The following is an 18503-nucleotide window of genomic DNA, read 5'->3' as shown; positions in this document are numbered from 1 at the left end:
TATGCACTGCTTATGAAAGAGAGAAAGGGAGAAAATAGAGGACAAAAAGAAAGAGGAAAAACGGGGAAAAAAGTAGAGACAGAGTAAAAAGAGAGCGGAGAGAGAGAGAGAGAGAGTGAGTAATTACAGAAATTTCGGTTAATATCTTAATTACAACAAATTTTGTCTGTTGAAATGTGCGTAAAAACATTTTGTAGAAACCATTAGATTGACGAAGCATTATAAACACGACTAGAACCCTATTAATGTCAACTAGTAGCGCGCCCCAAAGCTTGCCCCAAGCCTACTGATCTACTCCAGAGGGCGATCACAAGCCTCATGCTCTTCCTCACTGGTAACATGAGTTACATTTCGTCACCAAATTCCTCCTTGGCGCCTTGAAAATGACTTACTTGTTGCCTAACTCAATACCGCGGGCTGTGTTTAACGGGAGCAGGAACAGTCATAGCGTTTTGGCTCGCCAATACTGCACCGAAGCTTGACTTCATGTTCGATAACCAATAATTAAATTACCGTTATTGTCCCGCGATATTACTCCGTTAGGGTTAATAATACTCAATTGGAGACAGACTACTGCTGAAGTGATTGACGCTTCCTTGGTTATATTCACGCTCCCTGTTTTGTACTAACGCTCCCTGTTTTGTACTAACGCTCCCTGTTTTGTACTAACGCTCCCTGTTTTGTACTAACGCTCCCTGTTTTGTACTAACGCTCCCTGTTTTGTACTAACGCTCCCTGTTTTGTACTAACGCTCCCTGTTTTGTACTAACGCTCCTTGTCTTGTATTCACGCTGTCTATGCTGTGTATATAGAGCAAGGACCCCCCCATCCCCCAACCCCCGCCCAGGCTATTCAACCCCCACAACAGACTGTCTAACTCTAAGCACCCTATGTGACTTATATTGCTCATCAAGATTGATTGATTGATGAAGATTAAGCCACCCAAGAGGTGGCACGGGCATGAATAGCCCGTAAGTGGTGGCCCTTTCGAGCCATTACCAGTATCAAAAGATGATACTGGAGATCTGTGGAGGCGCAACTGCACCCTGCGTGACGGGAGATGTCTCCCGGACCAAGTGGTGACCAAATGGTGACTCATCAAGACTGCAACTTGCTTAGCTAAATGAATTGTGGGGTTCAGTCCCTGAGCCCATTATGTGCCTCTGTAACCCTCCTATTATTCGCTATTTTGTTTACTGATCTTTTGTCTACTCGGATGTAGTGAGGATATATAATCCCAAACCCATTTGGTTTTTTTTTTTTACTTCGACCCAAATATCAGAGTAATTGGGTTATCGCGAATAACCGGACTCAATTACGGGCTCACCATAGCCCGTGCTACGTGGACATTTCGTTCTTAGTAGCTAAATCTAAAACAACAACATTGATTTGTTGATTACGGGCTATTCATGCCCGTGCCACCTTTTGGGTGGCGTAATCTTTATCAATCAATCTGGTTTGTTGAGTTAATTGTTTGTGTCCATAAAGAGTGAAGTATTTTTCATGTAAGGAACAGTATGAGGCAGGATACAACTGAGTGCCAGCACACGACAAATGTCTCGCTTCATGCAGGGTCGGCGTTCAATCCCCGACCGTCCACCAAGTGGTTGGGCACCATTATTCCTTTCCCCTGTCCCATATCAAATCCTTATCCTGACCCTTTCCAAGTGCTATAGGCGTAATGGCTTGGCGCTTTCCCTTGACATTAATTCTCTCTCTCTCTCTCTCTCTCTCTCTCTCTCTCTCTCTCTCTCTCTCTCTCTCTCTCTCTCTCTCTCTCTCTCTCTCTCTCTCTCTCTCTCTCTCTCTCTCTCTCTCTCTCTCTCTCTCGTAAAAATGATGGGATGGCGGTGATGTAAGGTCGTGGGGCCCCATTTCCCTCCCTCTGTCTTTCCCAGAAACCTCCCACCCCTTCCTTCCCTCCCATCCCATCCTTTCCCTTCCACAGTATTCCTCCCCTCCCAATATTCCCCAACACACACACACACACACACACACACACACACACACACACACACACCCTCCTCGCCTCCCCATCACACTGGCCTTCAAATTTTTATTTATTTATTTTTTGGTTATTGACAGCTGTTGTGGAAGGGGGAGCGGCGCGCCCCCCACCCTTTCCATAACAGGACGTTACACACCTGACCAACACGTCGGGGGCAACGCTCTTGCTCCTGTCCTGACGTACTGACGTCTATCCTAACGTACGAAGACGTTAAGTATATGCTAAACGTGTAGAAGAAAAGCTACAGCAGCTAACTGTAGCTATTGGTCTAGTGTGTATCGTAGCACCCAATAGTACCAACACATATATATATTGCAGGCGATGAGTCACAATAACGTGGCTGAAGTATGTTGACCAGACCACACACTAGAAATTGAAGGGACGACGACGTTTCGGTCCGTCCTGGACCATTCACAATCGACTTGAGAATGGTCCAGGACGGACCGAAACGTCGTCGTCCCTTCAATTTCTAGTGTGGTCTGGTCAACACATATATATATTCGTTTTATATCTATATTCCTTTCATTTATATTACCGTCTGTTCATACCTGCTATTTTCGACAGTTGTTAACTTCAAAAAGTCTTAATGAGACTTTGAAGTGAGCTTAGTTATACGTCTACTCCAGAGAGCTTATAGTTCTAGTGCAGTCTCCGTGGTGTAGTGGTAAGACACTCGCCTGGCGTTCCGCGAGCGCTATGTCATGGGTTCGTATCCTGGCCGGGGAGGATTTACTGGGCGCAATTCCTTAACTGTAGCCTCTGTTTAACGCATCAGTAAAATGTGTACTTGGATGAAAAAACGATTCTTCGCGGCAGGGGATCGTATTCCAGGGACCATAGGATTAAGGACTTGCCCGAAACGCTACGCGTACTAGTGGCTGTACAAGAATGTAACAACTCTTGTATATATCTCAAAAAAAAAAAAAAAAAAGTATTTTGTCTGAAATGAGGCGTTGTGTCTCCCTAGAGTCAAGACAAAAAAGCAGGAGGGGTAAGTTTTGACTATTGCTTTATTTACTTTACTTTACGCTTTATTTTAAGATTCATTCTTTGGGCGGATTTACTCAGACCTGCATTGATAACTTTGTATCTTAAAGGATCTGGTATCCGCTTTGATAACCTCGTATCTGCATCACGAACATGATATCTGCATTGAGAACCTTATTGTTGACATGATATCCCGAGCATCATGTTATTAAAATAGCAATTTATACTAGATCTAGTATATACTATTTCTAGTATATACTTTATCTAGATATACTAGTTCTTCGTGTCAAGGATATGAACTTGATAATCCAACCAAACTATTAACCCTTAACAAACTAACAAACCCTTAACACTAACCGCTGCTGTTTGTTATTTTAACTTTAGCTACTCAGAACGAAGTGTCCATGTAGCACGGTCTATGGCGAGCCCGTCAAATACACTGACTGCGAGGCAGCTCGTATTTACAACCCGTTTCACTCGTGTATGTGTCCAGCCTTCACCTGAAGCCGGGGGGATTTCTTCCACACGTATCAGACATCTAAGACAGCCAAGCGCCTCTCATCTGCTCCAGAGATGATGCGGTCTAAGATACTGAAAGCCAGACAGCGAAACACTGTGAAGCAGATTCAGTTATGACTTTGTCTACAACTGTACAGTCTTAACTAATCTCTTGTATTAATCATACCTGACACGACAGCTCGCTGAAACGCAGCATCGAGTCGCATGTCACTGCTCACGGGAGACATCTCCCTTCCACGAGGCTCACCATAGCCCGTGCTTCTTGCCCCGCTCCTGTGCCAGGTAAGTTACGGGCTCACCATAGCCCGTGCTACTTGGAACTTGTTCCGAGTAGCTGAATCTACAACAACAACAAACGTCACTGCTCACTGTATAACCAATTTTATTCAGGGTTAAACTATACTTGCTGGTTATTTAGTAAGCCAAGGTCACGGGCCTTAATAATATCCTTACCGCAGTTGATGCGCCTTAAGCCCAACTCCACACCAAGACGCAACCCCACAGTCGAGTCCCCGAGCTAGTTTAAATTAAGATCATAAATAGCCACTCTGATTCGCCTTCATCCCGTGGCGCGCGAACGGGGCCAAGCCAAGGACCTTCCTTTTAAAGGAATGAATATATATATATATATATATATATATATATATATATATATATATATATATATATATATATATATATATATATATATATATAGCGTGTTGATGTACCAGGGTTACCCGTTTGGGTGTTTTGGTGGTCGTTGGTCGTGGTGGTCGTATGGTGGACTCTTAGGCAGCGTCTAAGGCTGGTGGTGGTGATTGGGCGTGTCTTTACCGCCAGCTCTTTGACGCTCCTGTCGTACACGGTCGAAGCCCTGACTCACCTTCCTCTCTAAACAACATCCCACACCCACGACATCCCCCCAACACCCCCCCAACACCCCACAACATCCCCCACACCCCCACAACATCCCCCCCACACCCCACAACACCCCCCAACACCCCACAACACCCCCCAACACCCCACAACACCCCCCAACACCCCCCACATCCCCCCCAACACCCCACAACATCCCCCCCACACCCCACAACATCCCCCCACACCCCCCAACACCCCCCAACACCCCCCACACCCCCCCCAACACCCCACAACATCCCCCCCAACACCCCACAACATCCCCCCCACACCCCCCAACACCCCACAACATCCCCCCAACACCCCACAACATCCCCCCAACACCCCACAACATCCCCCCAACACCCCACAACATCCCCCCCAACACCCCACAACATCCCCCCACATCCTCCCCCTTCCCGCCACCTCTTCATTAACAACTCACATGAAAAACTCTAGACGTAAAGGAAAGAAAGAAAAAGTAATTTCTGGGCAAAAGACCTCCTGGCCATTAGGCAGGTCGTAACTTCTTCCTGACGAGCAGGGAACAATATTTTCAATTACTCGCTCCACGAAAGTGACGGTGGTGAGGGGGGGGGGAGGAGGGGGGTGGGGGGTAAGTGACGCGGATAAGGTGTAAGTAATGAGGATAAGGTCAGGGGATGAGGGGTTATCTTGAGGTTATCTTGAGATGATTTCGGGGCTTTAGTGTCCCCGCGGCCCGGTCCTCGACCAGGCCTCCACCCCCAGGAAGCAGCCCGTGACAGCTGACTAACTCCCCAGGTCCCTATTTACTGCTAGGTAACAGGGGCATTCAGGGTGAAAGAAACTTTGCCCATTTGTTTCTGCCTCGTGCGGGAATCGAACCCGCGCCACAGAATTACGAATCTGCGCGCTATCCACCAGGCTACGAGGGGGTGAGGAAACATGTTACAAGGGAAGGGCAATGTACTTGAGAAGGTGGTGATTGGGGGTGCTGGTTGGGGTGGTGGTATTTGGGGTGGTGGTGATTGGGGTGGTGGTTGGGGGGGGGTGGTGATTGGGGGTGATGGTTGGGGTGGTGGTATTTGGGGTGATGGTTGGGGTCGTGGTGATTGGGGTGATGGTTGGGGTGGTGGTGGTGGTGATTGGGCTGCTGAAGGTGGTGGAAGAAACTGGGTGCCTGAGAAGCAACTTACCACAACACCTGCAACATACAACAATACCTTCAGAACACCACAATTCAAGTAACACACACACACACCACACACACACACACACACACACACACACACACACACACACACACACACACACACACATATTTGCAACACTGCAATACCTCTAACGCGCCACAATACCTGCAACTATTCAACATGACCTGATACACACTTATATGTTTACAACACATTACAATACCTGCAACAACCGCTGTACCTACAACACACCGCAACACCTGCAATGCGCCACAGTGTTCCTTGTCGTTCCCTGGAGCATCCAGCATAATTTACCGTCTCTCTGCCCAAAATGTTCTTCCAGACAACCTCTCTCAACTCTCACTGGCTACTCGCGTCTCCGGCTAAGATTTAATTTTATTTTTTCCAGCGAGTTTTGTTTTTTATCCAGGAGGTCATTCCAGCGAGAAGCCTCAGCCAGCCCAGGGGGTCATTCCAGCGAGAAGCCTCAGCCAGCCCAGGGGGGTCATTCCAGCGAGAAGCCTCAGCCAGCCCAGGGGGTCATTCCAGCGAGAAGCCTCAGCCAGCCCAGGGGGTCATTTCAGCGAGAAGCCTCAACCAGCCCAGGAGGTCATTCCAGCGAGAAGCCTCAGCCAGCCCAGGGGGTCATTTCAGCGAGAAGCCTCAACCAGCCCAGGAGGTCATTCCAGCGAGAAGCCTCAGCCAGCCCAGGGGGTCATTCCAGCGAGAAGCCTCAACCAGCCCAGGAGGTCATTCCAGCGAGAAGCCTCAGCCAGCCCAGGGGGTCATTCCAGCGAGAAGCCTCAGCCAGCCCAGGGGGTCATTCCAGCGAGAAGCCTCAGCCAGCCCAGGGGGTCATTCCAGCGAGAAGCCTCAGCCAGCCCAGGGGGTCATTCCAGCGAGAAGCCTCGGCCAGCCCAGGGGGTCATTCCAGCGAGAACCTCAGCCAGCCCAGGGGGTCATTCCAGCGAGAAGCCTCGGCCAGCCCAGGGGGTCATTCCAGCAAGAAGCCTCGGCCAGCCCAGGGGGTCATTCCAGCGAGAACCTCAGCCAGCCCAGGGGGTCATTCCAGCGAGAAGCCTCAGCCAGCCCAGGGGGTCATTCCAGCGAGAAGCCTCAGCCAGCCCAGGGGGTCATTCCAGCGAGAAGCCTCAGCCAGCCCAGGGGGTCATTCCAGCGAGAAGCCTCAGCCAGCCTAGGGGGTCATTCCAGCGAGAAGCCTCAGCCAGCCCAGGGGGTCATTCCAGCGAGAAGCCTCAGCCAGCCCAGGGGGTCATTCCAGCGAGAAGCCTCAGCCAGCCCAGGGGGTCATTCCAGCGAGAAGCCTCGGCCAGCCCAGGGGGTCATTCCAGCGAGAACCTCAGCCAGCCCAGGGGGTCATTCCAGCGAGAAGCCTCGGCCAGCCCAGGGGGTCATTCCAGCGAGAAGCCTCGGCCAGCCCAGGGGGTCATTCCAGCGAGAACCTCAGCCAGCCCAGGGGGTCATTCCTGCGAGAAGCCTCGGCCAGCCCAGGGGGTCATTCCAGCGAGAACCTCAGCCAGCCCAGGGGGTCATTCCAGAGAGAAGCCTCAGCCAGCCCAGGGGGTCATTCCAGAGAGAAGCCTCAACCAGCCCAGGGGCTCATTCCAGCGAGAAGCCTCAACCAGTTTCCAGTGAGCGACTGGCACCATGAACACACTCCTCAACTCTGTCACCACTCTCTCCAACACTCGCTTGACCAGACTAATGATATATCTTTTTAACCAACTTCAAATGCTTCAAATTCTGTAAAAGATTAAATATATGAAAACAGCTTTAAAAAACACTACAAGGGAAAGCAATTCTTGCCCGGAAGATTAATACATATTAATACACCCGGAAGATTAAAACAGCACCATCCTTGGCAGCTAGGAGGTTATGGGTAGACTATCAGCCGAGTCTTAAAGATTATATATTTTGACCAAATTCTACGTATACACACACACACCAGGAAGCAGCCCAGGTACTAACTCCCAGGTACCTATTTACAGCTAGGTAATGGGGGCATTCAGGGTGAAAGAAACTTTGCCCATTTGTTTCTGCCTGGTGCGGGAATCGAACCCGCGCCACAGAATTAGGAGTCCTGCGCGCTATCCACCATGCTACCAGGCCCCCCCCCCCCCGAAAACAAACGTGACCTCGGAGTGACTCGAACACCCAGCCTTCTGATCTGGAGTCAGACGCGCTACCATTGCGCCACGAGGCCGCACACACAGTGTGGCCTCGCGGCCTTTAGTGTGTGTGTGTGTGTGTGTGTGTGTGTGTGTGTGTGTGTGTGTGTGTGTGTGTGTGTGTGTGTGTGTAAATCACGAAAATTAACACGTGATGAAAAATGTGACAGTGTCAGACCACGAAGGAAGAATTGAAACAGGAATTTCCTTAAGTACTTTCGTATTTAGTAATACCTTCATCCTTCTAAAGATGTATTATTAAATACGAAAATACTTAAGGAAATTCCTGTTTCAGTTCTTCCTTCGTGGTCAGACACTGTCATATGATCATTATACACGCATACAGAACAGTGGACTCAGCCCACAGCTCCGCGTGGGTGTTTGAGGAGTGTATATATGATGTAGGTTGTACCACTACCAGCAGGAGACACTATTCCACTACCACCACTACCACCACAAGGGATACCGACACTACCAGAACCACTACCAGCAGGGACACTACCACAACTTGTGTCTTTAAGGCCTCGCGGGAGTGTAGTATTCAGCGCCTCCATGTTCCAAGTATTCTAATTAGAGTTAGTGTATGTTTAGTCTGTATTGCGCCCACAACATCAGAGACCAATTACGTATTCGTGTGCGAACGCAGGAATTGTGACCCGCGTTCGTACTGCGTCTACCTCTCCTCCCAGAGATCCACGCAAGTATACAGTGAGTGTATCGATTTGCTTAAATATTTTAGCGATTTGGATGAGGTCTCTCGCATTTAACGCTCCTTCAGGGCGCATTCAAATTTAGTTTTTCGTGTCTTACTGCATAAGGTTCATTTCTTAATGATAATAGTTTAGTTACCCCTCTCTGTACTAACCTTTGTTTGTCTATTTTCTTTGGTAATTAGAAAATGAGAACTTAAGAAAATCCTGCAGATGCAGGTTAACTCATTTATTACAATAAAATAAATATTCTACGAATGAAACTAAGCATTCCGTTGGGATTAATGAAACCACCACCTGCGTAGAAATATATATATATTGAATTTTTAATTTTTCTGTGGTAGGTAGGTAGTAATTTATGCGGCTACCGTAGTCTATATGGCTTGCGTTCAGAGGGCTAAACAGGGTTTCCTGATCGGTAGCCTGCACTAGACGAACCTTTGAAGCATTATGAGGATATTCTCAAGAACACGCGAGCGAATGAAGTAATTGGAAAGCTCTAGCTACCTCGTACCGAGTGGACTGAAGGGCTTATAATGGCTTTACAATCAATCCGTTCTTGCCCAGAGTTTGGACCTGAAGTGCTCAGAATTGAGAGATTCGCCACATGTAGCCACCTGGCGCGGGTAGCGGTATAGCCACCTGCCGCGGGTAACGGTATAGCCACCTGCCGCGGGTAACGGTATAGCCACCTGCCGCGGGTAACGGTATAGCCACCTGGCGCGGGTAACGGTATAGCCACCTGGCGCGGGTAACGGTATAGCCGCCTGCCGCGGGTAACGGTATAGCCACCTGGCGCGGGTAACGGTATAGCCGCCTGCCGCGGTTAACGGTATAGCCGCCTGCCGCGGTTAACGGTATAGCCGCCTGCCGCGGTTAACGGTATAGCCGCCTGCCGCGGTTAACGGTATAGCCGCCTGCCGCGGTTAACGGTATAGCCGCCTGCCGCGGTTAACGGTATAGCCACCTGGCGCGGGTAACGGTATAGCCACCTGCCGCGGGTAACGGTGTAGCCACCTGGCGCGGGTAACGGTATAGCCGCCTGCCGCGGTTAACGGTATAGCCGCCTGCCGCGGTTAACGGTATAGCCGCCTGCCGCGGTTAACGGTATAGCCGCCTGCCGCGGTTAACGGCATAGCCGCCTGCCGCGGGTAACGGTATAGCCGCCTGCCGCGGGTAACGGTATAGCCACCTGCCGCGGGTAACGGTATAGCCACCTGCCGCGGGTAACGGTATAGCCGCCTGGTGAGGCTGGTGCGCAGTCGCCAGGTGAGGCTGGTGCGCATCCCCTCGCACGTCATTCATGCCACTTTTTGTCTCAATGAAGGAAACGATTAACATCAGCAATATAAAGTTTAAATGGAAAGGATTTTTGTATTGTACTTTAATTACTGTTTTAAAGTTGTCAGCATATATCAAGCTTAAGTATCACCATCACTGCAGGTGATGGTGATGGTGATGGTGCTGAGACAGTTATGGTGGCGGGATGGTGGTAATGACAGCCACACGTAGATTTTTTCTATTTTAATTTTTGTCTACCAAAAAGGGCCTCGTAGCCTGGTGGATAGCGCGCAGGACTCGTAATTCTGTGGCGCGGGTTCGATTCCCGCACGAGGCAGAAACAAATGGGCAAAGTTTCTTTCACCCTGAATGCCCCTGTTACCTAGCAGTAAATAGGTACCTGGGAGTTAGTCAGCTGTCACGGGCTGCTTCCTGGGGGTGGAGGCCTGGTCGAGGACCGGGCCGCGGGGACACTAAAAAGCCCCGAAATCATCTCAAGATAACCTCAAGATAACCACCATATGTGGCCATAAAGTACATACACGCCACATATATGCAATACATAAAACCTTGTGTGTCCCAATGGACAAAGTAAGAGATGTTAGATATCAAATAGTGTGGTGATATTGACCACTCGGCCTCAGAGGGTGAGTCGTAATGTTTTTTAACATTGCTCACTATTGATACGGTCAATACATTCCCTTTCGTCTGTTATCTATGAGCCTTAACACACTTTAAGGCGCTTTCTCCTGATAGTTCGCTCCCTCTTTCCCAATGGGAAACCATCTTCTTGAGGTTATCTTGAGATGATTTCGAGGCTTTTTAGTGTCCCCGCGGCCCGGTCCTCGACCAGGCCTCCACCCCCAGGAAGCAGCCCGTGACAGCTGACTAACACCCAGGTACCTATTTTACTGCTAGGTAACAGGGGCATAGGGTGAAAGAAACTCTGCCCAATGTTTCTCGCCGGCGCCTGGAATCGAACCCAGGACCACAGGATCACAAGTCCAGCGTGCTGTCCGCTCGGCCGACCGGCTCCCTATAACTCGTTTAAATCCATGTTTGCCGATGATCCAAAGTTAATTACTAAATCTGCGAAAGACAAAAAGACTGAGAGTTGCATTGATTTCATCCGTCAGGATGGAATCAGTTTTCAGAGATGGTCTGAAAAATTTCTAATTTTAGTTTTTTTCTTGAAAAGTGGTCATACATATGGCCATTGATTCAGATTCAGATTCAGATTCAGATGTTTATTCAGGTAAGGTACATACATACAAGTGATGTTACATTAATAGATTGATATATAGATAGAGCTAGTACATACAATGCCTAAAGCCACTATTACGCAATGCGTTTCGGGCATTGGATCAAGAAGACCTTAGAAGCAGAATAAAATGGAGGGAAGACGACTTTAAGCCTTTGACATTGACAAGGGTTATTCCAAAGAATGTGTGTGTACACAGACCATAGGAGTAATGCACAAATTATAGGAACTGAAGTTACAAAATCTATGAAGCCACTGCTACGCAAAGCGTTTCGGGCAAAAGCATAGAATAACTAGACGAAAAATGTAACAAAAGTGTGAGGGAGGTAAAACACTTGATAATACAAAAGAAAACGTTCATGGAAAATAACAAATGAATGCAAAACAAGGGGGGACACTTAAGGATAACAGACAGACTAATACAGGCGATTCTTCAGCCACAATAACGTGGCTGAAGAATCGACTTGAGAATGGTCCAGGACGAACCGAAACGTCGTCGTCCCTTCACCTTCTAGTGTGTGGTCTGGTCAACAAATAGACTAATGCAGTATGGAGCCAGTAGTTGACAAAGAAAGTAGAGGGAAAAACAAAAGTCTGGATGTCAACACAACTCCAAGTCTGACGCCAGAAGTGCACATTTGCAGGCTAATATCAGCATTTGGAGATCTGGTAAATGTTCGATTAGCCTTCGGAAACATTTATAAATCAATGGGAAATTTTATACAACATATGTGAGACCCAACCTCGAGAATGGAACCCAAGTATGGAAACTCTACTTGCAGGCCACACAAAATATACGAGAAAGTATATATTTGTTTAAGTCCCGGAAATAAAATGAATCAGCTTCAGCGAAATACTCAGAGATCTAAACGTTACTACGCTGGAGAACAAGAGGAATCCGGGGTAGGGTGGGGGAGACATGATGGCAACTTACAAGATACTAAGGGAAATCGACAAAGTAAACAAAAAATGTATGTTCAAAGTGTGTAACAGTGAAAAGGAGGAAACATCAATGAAGAGTGGAAACGCAATTCAGAGACAAAAAGGAAGTTTGTTTTAACAGTAAGGCTGTAAAAAAAAATGGAACGCATTTAAATAAGGAATCGAATCATATGTGCACAGCTTCAACGGCATTCAAGTTCACTAAAATGGTCATGGTATTAATAATAATAATAATTTTATTTAGGTAAGGTACATACATAAAGAGATTTTACAAAGTTTGTTGGCTTTATAGATAGAGCTAGTACATACAATGTCTAAAGCCACTATTACGCAAAGCGTTTCGGGCAGGAATAACTAATCGATCGCATGTTAAGGCGATGCTTAGGAGCTAGCACTCGACCCTGTCATCATATTCAGGCGAGTACATCACCAGGTGCAGTTGTCGCGTCAGTCATTATACACACGGGGTCATTACTGTTCTCAACTGGACGGACCCAATCACCATTGTCTTCCGGCCGTAATCTTCGACACTTGAACTAGTGACTAATAATTAATCAGTGTCCATCACCTCCATGCCCACCATTACGCTGATATGTAATTAATGCCAAACTATCATGAATGCCTGGCATCGTCCTCGCCGTGTTGACAAGCTTGGCTCTCACAATACTCATTGTTGACTCCTTGGCTTACCTCTCGGGTAGTTAATTAACTCAGGTGTCCGAACGCTGTCTTGGGCGTTCGGACCCTTTCGCCTGTCTTGGGCTGCCGAAAGGGAGCATTATGCTCCCTTCCGCCAGCAGACAGGTACCTAGAGATGATTTCGGGGCTCAGCGTCTCCGCGGTCCGGTCCTCGACCAGGCCTCCTAGAACCTTGCCCCCAGGTAGAACAAAGGTCAATAATAATAATAATTAGGCTTGTATCGAAGTCTTCCCCCCCCAGGGGCGAATTACTGACCTCTGCCTAAGATACACCACAAGAAGCTGACTAATTCCTGGATACCTACTTATTAATTAATGCTAAGTGAACGACGATAACATTTAAACACAAAAACATATGCTACACGGCTACTGGGCGGAACGTAAACCGCTAAACCTCATTTTCCCTTAGATAATGGTAGGAAAGCATTGATAGGTATGTACTGTGGCATTCTTTCTAGTGCATGTACGCTTCCTGGAAGCCTATAGAAAGTATGGTGGCTTAGCGAAGTTACTGTCGCAAGACGCTCGCAGCTCCTCACATTCTCTGTGCTTAAGAGAAAATGTAGCATCAATGCATATGACAGTGTCAGACCACGGAGGAAAATTGAAACACATTTTTAATCACGTGTTTATTTTCGTGATATACACACATCCATATATATATATTTCATAGTTCAATGCCGGGGGACCGGAAGCCAGTTTATGTAACGATGACCAGATTAAGGCTGGGACACACCAAACTAGCAGCACACAGCTCTAAGTACAGAACAGACATCAACGAACTCTGTACTCACTGTCAGGTGCCTGAAACAGTCGAACACTATCTCCTGCACTGCTTCCGACATTATAGTGCCAGAGTAAATTTCAAACAAGTCTTTATCGCACTTAAAATACCCTTTACCATCGAGCATATATTAGGAGGCGGTGACCACTCGTCACAAGAAAAATACCAAATAGTCAGAGCACTGGCTAAATATCTCCAATCGACAAACAAATTGGGTCACATCTGACCCGCGCCACATTTATACCTGGCGCCACCAACAGCTAAACACAGAAAACAACTACCTCGTCGCAACACCAAGGATCAGCTGACGCCATAAACACAACACACCGCCCTACGGTGCGGCAAGTCTCCCTCTAACACACACCTCTGTTTTAATCACCGTTCCTCTATCTACAGCACAAAGCAACAAGCACCTTGGTAGCTCCGATCGTCTTCAACATAAAAGCGTCCAACAACATCAGTACTGGTGCAGTCATCGGGAGGACAAACCCTTCATGCAAACTGCACCTACTATCAACAAGAAGAAGAAGAGAAAATGTAGCGACACAAGGTAGACTAAAATATTTCAGTCGAATAATTAATTTTGTCGGAGACGGGCAGTCTGTATTCCTTGATAATGTTGTGAAACACGAAAACGTTCGGAAATTTGGTTTCATTTTCCTAGTGGATACTTACGCATATATATACATATATATGACAGTGTCAGACCACGGAGGAAAATTGAAACACATTTTTAATCACGTGTTTATTTTCGTGATATACACACATCCATATATATATATTTCATAGTTCAATGCCGGGGGACCGGAAGCCAGTTTATACATAGAGTACATGCTATAGGCTTATATCGAGGTCCGAATTACTGACCCTTCCCAGGATACAACCCCAGAACAAGCTGACTAATACCTTACCTTGAGGTTACCTTGAGGTGCTTCCGGAGCTTAGCGTCCCCGCGGCCCGGTCGTCGACCAGGCCTCCTGGTTGCTGGACTGATCAACCAGGCTGTTGGACATAGGTATCTATTTACTGAACAAATCTATTTACTAAAGTTTGAAGTTTACGTGAATTTACCTGAGAGCCACTAACACTAGTGGTCTTGGCCAGGACAGCTGGAAGCTGGCGGCTTCCTGTCCTGTATCAGAGCAAAGTAGAATGAAGGAGGGCCTTCATTCTACTTTGCTCTGATGAAGGCGATTTAAGCCGAAAACGCGTTTAGCATTCTCAGTTTTTCACATGTGGTTTTTCTGTGTGCGCGCGCGCACACACTATATATATATATATATATATATATATATATATATATATATATATATATATATATATATATATATATATATATATATATATATATATAATTGTGTGTGTGTGTAAATCACGAAAAATAAACACGTGATTAAAAACGTGACAGTACCAGACCACGGAGGAAGAATTGAAACAGGAATTTCCTTAAGTACTTTTGTATATTAATACATCATCAGAAGGACTTCACTCCTTCTGAAGATGTATTAAATATACGAAAGTACTTATGGAAATTCCTGTTTCAATTTTCCTCCGTGGTTTGACACTGTCACATTTTTAATCACGTGTTTATTTTTCGTGATTTACACACACATTATATATATATATATATATATATATATATATATATATATATATATATATATATATATATATATATATAAAGGTATCTTATGCAAAAAGAAAGTATAAAGGTGTGTTTAGTAATAGATGGCAACCTATACAAAACTAAAATAAATGCCTAATTATACTTCGACCTTCCCAGCTTCTCAAAGAATGGTGCTCCTTGTTCTCCCTATTCCCCCGTAAACAAAGAATGAAGACGCCTGCCACTAGTGAGCGAATCATTTGGTATTTAGACGTGCAGCCGAAATATTTTTAATAACTTTCAACAGGATTACAACGATACCTGATATCACGAGTTGGGGGGAAAAAAATGCCCTTAAAAAGATATACACTCAAACTGCGTTGAAAGTTACCGTTCCATAACACACCTTCCTCTCCCCAGCCCTTGTTCTAGGGCAAGGGGTGGTTGAATTGTCCCAAGTGATTTGAGAACTCGTTAGGGAGTTTCAGGACCCCTGCAACCCTGTCGACTCTCCGGTTGTAATGAGTTGCACTGCCCCAATAAATTGCCTCCCTCAGGGGAAACGCTAAAATTAAATTACTGCCTTTCCAAGCCGCCGTGAATTTCTCCAGCCCTTAAACGGGATTTCAGCCCAGTATGTTCCCTGGAGATCTCTGCTGTGTGACACATGAATCTTAATGTCTCATAACACATACAACACTCCCGTATAACACGTGCAACACACTCCCACGTAATACATACAACACACACTCCCACGTAATACATACAACACACACTCCCACGTAATACATACAACACACACTCCCACGTAATACATACAACACACACTCCCACGTAATACATACAACACACACTCCCACGTAATACATACAACACACACTCCCACGTAATACATACAACACACACTCCCACGTAATACATACTGTTAACGTAATTTCCTGCTTAGGCAGTAGATCCTGCCTGTTCCCTATCCCGCCTATTCACCAACGAATCTGCATGCTCCAACATAAGGAATCAACATCAACAACATCAATACGTGCTCAGACGCCTCAGTGTCTAGACAGACACCACCCCCTCCTCCCTCCACCCTCTAGTACCCAAGACACCTGGACCACCTGTTGTCTGGGCAGAGGCCCAGACGCCACTCGCCAGTCGACCAGCCACTAACTGCTTGTTTAACTGCCGGCCGATGGTTACCTACAAGATTCCCGCCATTTCTGACGGCCTGGCCCATATATAAATGGCTCACCGGCGTCCAGTGATCGACGGGAGACATCTTCCGTCACGCAGGGTGCAGTCGCACCTCCACAGATCTCCAGTATCAGCTCTTGATACTGGTAATGGCTCAAAAGGGCCACCACTTACGGGCTATTCATGCCCGTGCCACCTTTTGGGTGGCTTAATCTTCATCAATCACCGGCGTCCAGTGATCAGAATACACTTCGTGCTTTCAGCAGTAACATCTACTCTCGCTTCCTTAGGAGACAGTTGATACGTACAGCTTTTGTATAACGTATTAATTGCATCTTTGACATTAACGTAACTGTCACATGTGTATATTTTCTCTTGTAAATTGTATTGAAGCCAAGTGGATAAGGGGTCTTGTTTTGCATGTTATTAAAGTGAGTTTTGTTATTTTAAATCTTTATAGTTTTTATTCTTTGTTTTACCTGCAGCTCTCACACAGTAGAGGACCTAAGGCAGTCTTATTTACTTTCTTTTACCTTTTTATTGATTAACGTGCGATCGGCACAACACCAGCCAGAATAGCTATTGCTCTATTACAGAATATCGTCACAATACACACACTCCCACGTAATACATACACACACTCCCACGTAATACATACACACACTCCCACCTAAACTTTGTGTTCTGCAGGAAAGTGGTGCCTGCGGACCATAGTGTAGGCGAGCTATTCGTAAAAACCTGATTGTGGCACCAGTTGGAGCCTGATCCAGACCCAGTGAATTCACTCTAGGCTGAATGGCTTTTTGTCCTGTCGTGGCCGAGTGGGTTAAGGCAATTGTCTCGGGGAATCATTAGCACGCTGGTTCAAGTCGCCTCATATTCTTATGTGACTCGTCTCATTAATCTTTGGTCCAGCTTAGTGGTGGTTGATTCTTTGTCTCTCTCTCTCTCTCTCTCTCTCTCTCTCTCTCTCTCTCTCTCTCTCTCTCTCTCTCTCTCTCTCTCTCTCTCTCTCTCTCTCATTACATTCTTCGGTGTTCTAACTTTATCATCAGCCCTCTGGGTTGTCGTTTCTTTCTCTTGTGTTACTATGTCTTTGTCTCTCTTTTATCTTATTGTCTTCACCGTTTGGCCTTCCTCAGTGTTCTTTTATTTCTGTACTTCAACCATATTAATTTCTACATTATTCTTCACTTCTACATTATATTTCCATCTTATGCTTGTATTTCAATCTTATTCTTGTATTTCTGTCTCATTCCCATACTTCAAATCTATTCCTATACTTTACCTTATTCCAGTATTTCTTTAATTTCCTATACTTCTCGTCTATTATCTCATTCTCTTACCTTATGAATAGACTTTTTCTACCACTCTTTTTCCCATTAGATGACTTGAGAATGGTCCAGGACGGACCGAAACGTCGACAATTCCTCTAATTTCAGATTTGTGGGTTAAGAGTCCAATTTTCAGGCCTGTTGCAGGCGATGAGTCACAATGACGTGGCTAAAGTAAGTTGACCAGACCACACACTAGAAGGTGAAGGGACGACGACGTTTCGGTCCGTCCTGGACCATTCTCAAGTCGATTGTGAATCAATCGACTTAAGAATGGTCCAGGAAGGACCGAATCGTCGTCGTCCCTTCACCTTCTAGTGTGTGGTCTGTTTAACTTTAGGTCTGTTATTGTCTTGCTTATATGTTGAGGTAAGGTCTTAATATTATTTAGAGGAGAGGAAAGTTCACTGTGTATCTAGTGACCAGGTATATAAGAATGTGTATATAAATTTAAAGGGAGCTTTACACCCTTAAAATAATCGATCAATGTACAAGCCACCACGGTACGACCATTGAGGTACGACCAATGTACGGTACAATGAAGGCAGATAACGTTGCTAAAATAGTTATGATCAGGAAAAATAGTGCTCCTGAACTTTACATATTCCACTTAAAGAAATGTTCAAGAAATGCTCAGGTATTCAAATACTTAATAATTAATATAAAATGCTCTGATCTCGAGCATTATGCTGACTAAGGTGAGATTCAATCGTGTGTGTGTGTGTGTGTGTGTGTGTGTGTGTGTGTGTGTGAGGGAGCGAGCGAGCGCGCGTTGTTTTAAAAGTAGGAAAACAAAAAACAAATTCAATTCACTCACCATTATCAGTTTTAAAAACGGCTATATTGGTACGATTTTCGCGCTTCATTGAACACGACAAGAATGACAAATTCCATTTCAAGAATGACAAATTTTATTTGATGGCATAAAATGATCCCCCATA

The 18503-nt window shown here is 46.1% G+C and overlaps 1 protein-coding gene and 1 non-coding gene across 3 annotated transcripts in view; one reads left to right on the top strand and one right to left on the bottom strand.

The window, feature by feature from the left end:
- The window catches only part of LOC123770698 (macrophage mannose receptor 1-like), a 235825-nt gene that overhangs the window by 204241 nt on the left and 13081 nt on the right, over positions 1-18503 (top strand). The window lies entirely within an intron of this gene.
- Positions 7718-7789, bottom strand: TRNAW-CCA (transfer RNA tryptophan (anticodon CCA)). The gene has a single exon. It is a non-coding gene; the product is annotated as a tRNA-Trp (tRNA).

This window comes from Procambarus clarkii, chromosome 56 (assembly GCF_040958095.1).
Source record: "Procambarus clarkii isolate CNS0578487 chromosome 56, FALCON_Pclarkii_2.0, whole genome shotgun sequence".
Classification (NCBI taxonomy): Eukaryota; Metazoa; Arthropoda; class Malacostraca; order Decapoda; family Cambaridae; genus Procambarus; species Procambarus clarkii.
This window is presented reverse-complemented; position numbering and strand designations above follow the sequence as displayed.